Raw genomic sequence first — 8,267 nt, forward strand, 5'->3', positions numbered from 1 at the left:
GCGGCCTGGGACGGGGAAGGGGAAACAGTTACCTCCGCCGGCAGAGGTGATGCCTGCGAGCCAGCTATTTGCAGAGCCGCTCCTCGGCGCGCATCCATTCATTCGAGGAACTGGAGGGTGAAGGGCTGGCAGCGGGAGCTCGAGCGCTTCCTTTGTCCCGGAGGGAGTTCGCCCGCCGCGTTCGGGATGGGGAGGCGGGGGGAGGGGGTGCCTTGGCAGGGGGTGCGGTCCTCCCAGGACAGCAGCTCCCCCCGTGCAGGTGCGCTGCCCTCATCCCTCGCCACAAGGGAGGAGGCAGCCCCTGCAACACGCCCATCTCTCAGATGGAGAGACTGAGGCCCAGGGGGTTGGGGCCACCTGCCTAAGGTCACCTCTGGGCTGGAACCGGGGCCTGCCTGAGCTCAGCACCCTCCCGCTTCACCCGTCTGCACCTGCCCCTTCTCGGAGGCTCAGAGGGCTTCCACGCTCCCAGGGATGGGCCCCTCTTCACTGATCGTCCCCCCGACTCGCTCAGGGAGCTGCTACTGACCTCAGCTGGCCCGTCATTCTCCCCAGGCGATCAGCATGAATCAGCCGGCCAGGGTTCCTGCCCAGGTGCCCGTGGGTGGGTGTGTGGTTTCGGGGGGCCGTGCAATGGCTTAGGCGCCCTGGCTTTGGTTTGGGATGGCACGGTGGTGCATGCAGACATGCTGGTCTAGGTGGGGAAGCATTTGATATTTTTTATAAAAACTGACGAGTTTACTAGAGAAAGAAGTCCTGCTTAAAACCCTCGCTGGATTTTTTTTTTTAATAGAAAGCATAGAAATAGCACTGAACTTGACACAGGGTGTGCTGTAAACAGTACTAAGATAGCAGAACACTCCCCCGAGGGACTTGGGTTTATAATTTTGGGATCAGCGTGGACTCATCTGCATCCCAGCGTGTTGGCAGAGCGGGGCGGTAAATTTGAAGAAGGGATGCTAAGCGGGCTCTCCTGCGAGCCCTGGACTCAGTGAGCAACCAGCTGTGGTTCTGAAGTCGAACATTCCCGAGGAAACCTGCACGTGCCGATGTGAAGACCGACTTAGGGCTGTGCGGGCAGGGCCACCTTTCACAGCCACGCATCAGGGAAAGGAGGCTCCTCGGAAGCAGGGACACATTCTCTGCTGTTGCCCGGGAGCCGCGCCATCTTCTCACCCACCTGGGGGAACTGAGGGGGTTTATGGAAGACGCACGTGGAGAACAGCCTCTTGCTAAAGTTAGTGTCTCATCCAAAACCTCTTAGTCTCAGGCCTGGAGGGCGGTGACGTACGCTAGCTTCCCGTGCATTTCCTGGTGTCAGAGCGACCTGGTGTGTCCCCCAAGTCCTGGTTAGGCCCCTAGGCGGCGACAAGCCTTCTTGTGTGTGTGCAGTTGGAGCGGCTCAGGTCCCTGGACTCTGGTGCACTCTTCCTCACGGGGGTAGGAGCCAAGACCCCCGCTCCCGCTCCTGCTCCTGCTCCCTGGTGTAATGCGACCCCTTCTGCACACGCCTGGTTTCATTTGTGAGATGAAACCTCACAGTCTCACTAGGACAAACCCATGCATGCCTGTCTGTATGATGTTTCCAGAATCATACAGTTGCTGGAAACGAGCTCTAAGTGTCCATCAGAACCTGCACCCACACGCAGACCCCACCGCTCGGACCTGCATGCTCAGTCTGAGGATGGGGGGCATTTTCTGGGCGGAGTCACAGGTGGTGCTGATGTGTCCCGGAGGCGGGGGACCAGGGCCTTAGCTTCACTGCTGAGGCATTTTCAAAAGTAGCTCCCTAGCCGCTGGTGTGTGCAGTGGGTGGTTTTGGTCTCTGCCTGACGGCGGACTGGCGCTGAGAGCTCTGTCTCCGTTCACAGTTTGTCCGGGCACAGGTGCGCTCTTTTCTGGGCCCAGGGCCACAGTGGACTGAAAGGCGCTCCTCCCGGGATTCATTGGACATTCTTGGGTGCAGATGAGCCAAACACAGCAATATATCAGTCGTTGCAAGCTTTCTGAAAGCCACAGCTTTCAACTTTGAACAAGTCACTTACGTCTTCTGAGTCTCAGTTTCTTCATTTGTGAAATAAGAGTTGGATTGTAAGTTAGAGTGTCCTGCGTCTAAATTTCTGTGATTTCAGGTCTTCCCGGGCCTTCAGTTAAACATTCCGACCTAGTTGATTGGATCAAAGTGCTTGTGGCTTGATAATATCTCAGCAAATTGGTGACTTTTAGCCTGACCTGTTGACTGGTGACCTGCTTATCTTTTCCTTTATGTCACATTGTTTTTGAAAGGTAATTTCCTTTAAGTTTCTCATACTACAAACCTCCTTGAGAGGTTTGTGTTGTGTGTCATGTCAGTAGCTGCAGCCATGAAAGAAAGGGTACTCCACATTCAAACCTGTAGCTTTTTGCTTTAAATATATACATATACAGTAGTAGTAGTAGTAGTGTGTGTGTGTATGTAACTAGTATATACTCAAGCACCGAGTTTTTTCCCTTCAGTGTTTAATATAATGTAGTTTGCATGAAATACTCATTTCCCCCCTATGTTAAGTTGGTCTGAAAGAGGTCTACCATCAGCAATTTTCTGATTTACTTTTTAAGCCTGTAGTTATTAGAAGTTAGTAACTTAATGTTTAATGTCTCTTTTTGTGGGGAGAATAAAAAATTGTATATACTAGTATAGATATATTCATTCTCAGGATCTTGCTAATTTTTTCTTGAGCATGGTTAACTTTTGTTCTATACAGGGAAGTAGCAAATGGTAACAATATTTTAAAAGATGGAATGAATTCAGATTGTCATCTAATGAGTAAAGTGCCTTAAAAGCCAAGGTTTGATCAAAAACAAGTCTTGGTAGTGACGGGCCTAGCACTCACAGGCACTGTGTAAGGATAATGGCAGTCAAGACCATGAAGTATTTGAGTAACGAGGGACAAGTGTGCCCTTCTGTTGGGGATGGAAGACTCAGTGGAGAGTGATGAGGAAGAACAAATGGAGTGACCTAGTGTCTGAGTCACTCAGACCCGGCTGCTTGGAGGGGCTCACAGGGCACAGTGACAGGCGCGAAGTGTATCCGTTCTAAGTGACACTGTGCTTTTATCAGTGTTTGACATACAAGTTGTTGAATGGATAGATGCTGAGCCTTATGTGTCCAGCAATACAATATTGTTATAATAAAGTTTATATTGAGTGCTTATGAGCCAAACATTGTGCTAAGCATTTTACACGTAAGACCCTATGAACTCTTCTCGCAGCCTTAAGAGATGAGATGAGACCAGAGATGAAGGAACCGAGGCCTGAAGTCACACTCAGTTGCTGAGCTGGGATTTAAAGCCTGTTGGTTGACTCCAGAGGCCCAACATTTAATATTTCACTGTGTTACACTGCCTGAACTGCTCATCTCATAAACTAACGCATACGTCAGTGATTCTTAATCTTTTTTTGGTGGGGAGAGAGGGGGCTCAGTTCCCCTCTAAAATCCAGGGAAGCTGTGGACCAAATATCCCTTCCCCACCACCAAGAACATTTGTAGAGATATGAAGTATTGGGTTTGGCTTCAGGAACTTCATAGACCCAGCTTGGAGCTCAGCCAATCACTCTAGATAGATTTTTTGCTCTTAAAAATGGACTTGGGCTTTATTTAAAACAATTTTTTTTTTAAACTAGTAGGTAGAAGAGGCCCAAGTCTTTTAAAGATGGGCCTATGTACTGCTTGCATTTCAAATCATCTTGTCAAACTTTCATATTGAAAGAGTCTTTACACCCCACAGGAGATTCATCTGTGGGTGCCACATTAAAAATCAGAAGTGGAGAAGTCAGGTATATAACTTGATAAATGCGTGTCAGGCACGGCGTTCAGTCTGTGCTGGTACCTTTAGCACTGAGTAGAATTCCTTTGGTTTTTTTCCCCCAAGGTTTATGCACTATTTTTTTCCTTTGAACCTCAAAGTGTATATAAAATATATATTTAATGTTTCTCGCCTTCATCCTTCTTCTTTTCCCTGGACCACTGGTTCTCAACCTTTCCTGGGCATCAGAATCACCTGGAAGACCCCACTCCCTAAGTTTCTGACTCAGATCTGGGCCAGGCCCAAGAATGGGCATTTCTACCAGGTTCCAGGTGATGCTGATGTTGCTGGTGTGAGGACCACATGTGAGAACCACGGTCCTAGACTATCAAACCCTACCTGTTTATTCGTGGATATTTCTGTTTTCGTCCTCTGGGTTTGAAACCTGAAGAACCTTCACAGTTTGCACATTTCTTTTTAGGGGAAGTTCTGTATGGTGACTTTCCGATACACACATGATATCCGTCTGGCCTGCATACTGTAGTATATAATTTTGTTCATGCTAACAAAAAGTCAAACATAAGACATTATTTATAGAAGAATATACCTTACCAAGACTGAGCTCTGTCCCTGCAGGCGACCTTTGAAATAGGATACAGGCTTCGGCAAGTTGTCCGTCAAGCTCCCTGATGGCAAAATTCTGAATGGAGAATCCGGAGCGCTCCTGCCCCAGCTTGTATGACCTTGAGAAGGACTACCTCTGAGACCATTGAAGTCACACGTGACTGCAGGCTTTGGCAGGTCTCGCCGGCAGCTGTTTCACTTACACACCAAGTAGTGTTTCCTACTCCCATCTCTGTCCTTCTGAGCATTGGGAGGAAGAGGGACTGGGAGCTGGTGTCTTGCCCTTTTGGGTGCATTTGTGCTGAAGGCCACTTGGTTCACTTGCTGGAATGTTCCCCTAGGGAGCCGCCTCAGAGCCGCGCACGGTGGTATAATAGTGTCTCACTAGCAGCTTATCATCGGCTGCACTGTTAACATACTAACTGTATTATTACTGTACCAGTGTAATATTTCTGCTTTACATCTGCTGCTCCTGTAATGGAATAGTCCATCTATGCCTGAACCTGTGTCTGAATTGCCTTTGAGTTTTTTCTAGTTAAAACCTGAGTGTAGGAAACAAGTGTAGTGAAGAAATACCTGCTTTCATTTATACCCTTAGTTGTGTTTTGGGTTTGTTTTTGGGTAATTCTCACCTGAGGATATTTTTCCACTGATTATTTTTAGAGAGAGTTGAAGGGAGGGGGAGAGACAGAGAGAAACATCGATGTGAGAGAGACATCAATTGGTTACCTCCCGCACGCACCCCGACCAGGGCCGGGGATCGAGCCTGCAATTGAAGTCCTGACTGGAATCGAACCCAGGACCCTTCAGTCCTTGAGCTGACACTCTACCCGCTGAGCCAAACCGGCTTGTTTGTTTATCACAGACGAGTGTGTGCAAAGTTATCTCAGGCGATATGCTCTGCAGTTGCCTATGGTGTGGGATGCGCAGACTGGACTCCTGGGGGTAGAAGGCCACACGCAGCACCCGCTTCCCAAAGTCTGGATAGTCAGCTGAAGGCCTGGTCGGTACCTGCCACTAGTGTTCATGAAGGTCTGTGTGGATCTTAACTGCGTCACGGCCCGTCACACATCTTGTTGAGGGCAGAGATCTGTGACACGTGTGTACAGGTCCTGCTAATGACAGGTCCACGTGGCAGGTACGCTGGAGTTCGTGTGTAATCCCGGGTGTCTGAGCCATCAGCCTGTGAGCACCTACAGTGTGGAAACAAATTGACCTACGTTCCTTCTGTTTAGCTTCAAGATACTAAAGCCCAGAGCCCTCATCTTCCTCGAACCTGCGTTTATTTTTGCCGAAAAGGCTGCTTGTGGAAGTGCAGTTACAGTGTGGCTGTAGGTGAGGGCATCGCTTCAGACTATCGCAAGGGGAGGTCTCGATCTGTGGGCAAGTTTCTTTTTCATTTGGCTTTTGAAGCAAGAACGTGGATTGACCCTGTTACACTCAGACAGGTGCTTCCATGCCCACCCCTCGGGGTGTGCACACCTTGGGCAGGGGTCTGCTCCCTGCAGGTCTCCTCTCACTTCACTGACCAAGCGATTCTCCCCAATAGTCCCTCTATAGGGCAGGATTTTTTTTAAAAAATATTTTTTTATTGATTTTAGAGAGGAGGGGAGAGGGAAATAGAGCTAGAAACATCAATAATGAGAGAGAAGCATCGATCGGCTGCCTCCTGCACGCCCCACACTGGGGACCAAGCCCACAATCCGGGAATTGCATAGGTAGATGCTCAACCACTGAGCCACGCCAGCCTGGCCGTAGGGCAGGATTTAACTAAGTTAGAGGATAAACACACAAAATATCACTAACGGCAGGAGGCCTTTGACCTGCCAGCATCACAGTGATGCTGATGATTGCCATTGCAGTTTTTAGCGTAGAGGGAAAGGCACCGAGGAGTCTTGTATTGGCATTGGACAAGAAGCCTGGTTTCCTGTGCCAGCACCTTTACCAGCTGGGCAGGCTGCGAGAGCTCATCGTATTGTATCTGAACCTTACCCTCAGCTACTGCTCTTCGGGTAAAAGACCCAGCTAGGTTACTTGCAAGATGTCCATGTGACTCCCTGGCTAACGCACGGCTGGCCTCAGGGTTCTGAAGATGAGAGGCTCCTGTTTAATTCCAGCTCTTTCCCTAGTCGAGTGGCCAGGCAAGCACTCCCTGTCTGAAGGGCCAGTCTGCCCCAGCACTGCACACACGTGTGCATGTGCCACTGAGGACCACGTGTTCATGCGTGGAGTGTGCTCCACGAGGAAGTCGAATGGCCTTGTCGTCTGGGCAGGAGATTCCCATTGTTAGAGTCACTCAGTCCCCTCGTTCGACAGTGGCCAGGACGGCACATTGAGGGGCTTATTTCCGGCCTTTCCGCGCTCAGGGCAATTAGGTGTGTACAGTGTATGGGGCTCAGCGTTCATGCTCTGTAGGCAGCGCTGGGAGGCCGACCAGAGACGCTGATACTTGCTTCGCGGCAGACGCTGGGATGGCCCTGGTGTCGTCGGTGGGCTGGGTGCTCGCTGTCCTCGTGGTGCTCCCAGTCAGTGGTCAGCCCGTGCCTGAACACAGTGTGAACAAGCTGGAATGCATGTGTTTATATACTCACCAGAGGCCCAGTGCAACGAATGGCGCACGGGTGGGGTCCCTAATGGCTGCCGGCTGTCGGCTGGGTGCTCCCTCCCTTTCCCTGGCTGGCCCCGCCCCCTGGTTGAACTCCCAGAGGAACTCCCGGTGGAGGGGACAATTTGCATACTATGCTTGTATTATATAGGATACTTGACAGATATTTAACATGAGATAATATGGGCAGGAAGTAGGCTAAAAGGGAAGACTAGAGAAATGGTAGCTCTTCACAAGTATCTTATGCTTGTCAGGGAGAAGGTTAGATGAAGGCTGTGCTGTTGTGAAGGCAGAATTCAGCTCTATACCTTTAAGAATATTTTAACTCCGAGTCATTCAATCAACAAGCACAGTAAATCATCACTTAACACCGTTGTTAGGTTCTGCGACTTTAAGCAAAGCTACCTATATGTAAGCAGTTTTATGGTGGGCTAATTGATATAAACGAGTTGAGTTCCATAATGTCGAAGGAATAAAATGTAACTCGAGCACCTGCTGTGCCCGACCGACACCGTGGCAGCTGCTAGAGACACGGTCCTTACTGAATAGGCCACTTTCTCTCTCTCGATGTCACTTCCAGTCCAGTGAGGGAGGCACGCTCACAGCTAATTACACGGTGACACAGAAATGCAGCCACTAAGTACGCAACGGGACCGACCCGGCCTGGGCCTCGGGAGTGGCGGGAGGGAGGACTCTGAGGAAGGTAGGTTTAGGCTGAGAGTTGAAAGGTGAAGACTTAGCTTGGGGGTCGGCAGGTCCTGAAATGGGGGGTGTTTTGGCTGAGAGACTGAGAGGCTAGTGGGGTGTGTAGTGGGGGGAGGTGGTGGGTGCTGAGGCGATGCAGGCCCCTGGAGGGCCTGGCACTGTCCAGCCTTGGGGCCCCCAGAGTCACACCCGGTGCCACACACTGTGCTCAGGGCTCCGGGACGCGTCGCCTCCAGTCGCCACACGCCTGTGAGGAAGAGGCCATTGCTCTTCTCGCTGTGCATTGGGGAGGTTAAGGTCAGACATCAGAGACTGGGGATGTGGAGCCAGAGGGTCACAGCCAGTGACGGCAGAGCGTGACTTCAGCTCGGAACCCTCTGAAGCTGCAGCGTCCCGACCATTCGCCGCTGTCCATTCGTTTATCGCTCTCACACACAGACTGTCCAAGGCAGAGAGTGCAAGTTCCGCACAATCTAAAGAATGTCCCAGCAGCCAGCTGTTGGGAAATGCAGACGGGGAGGGAGGCCCAGGGATTGTAAGTGTTCGTT

General features: G+C 50.6%; 1 protein-coding gene across 6 annotated transcripts in view; it reads left to right on the forward strand.

Moving 5' to 3' along the window:
* Positions 1-8,267, forward strand: part of TSC1 (tuberous sclerosis 1) — a 35,976-nt gene that overhangs the window by 810 nt on the left and 26,899 nt on the right. Inside the window, exon 1 of one of the 6 annotated variants that reach the window (XM_014529893.1) lies at positions 4,422-4,619. The exons of the other annotated variants lie outside the window; for them this stretch is intronic. The gene's annotated coding sequence lies outside the window, so the exon portion shown is untranslated. Of the gene's footprint in view, positions 1-4,421; positions 4,620-8,267 lie in introns of those variants that run through there. 6 annotated transcript variants of the gene reach the window in all.

The sequence above is a fragment of the Myotis brandtii genome, unplaced genomic scaffold, assembly GCF_000412655.1.
Source record: "Myotis brandtii unplaced genomic scaffold, ASM41265v1 scaffold699, whole genome shotgun sequence".
Lineage (NCBI taxonomy): Eukaryota > Metazoa > Chordata > Mammalia > Chiroptera > Vespertilionidae > Myotis > Myotis brandtii.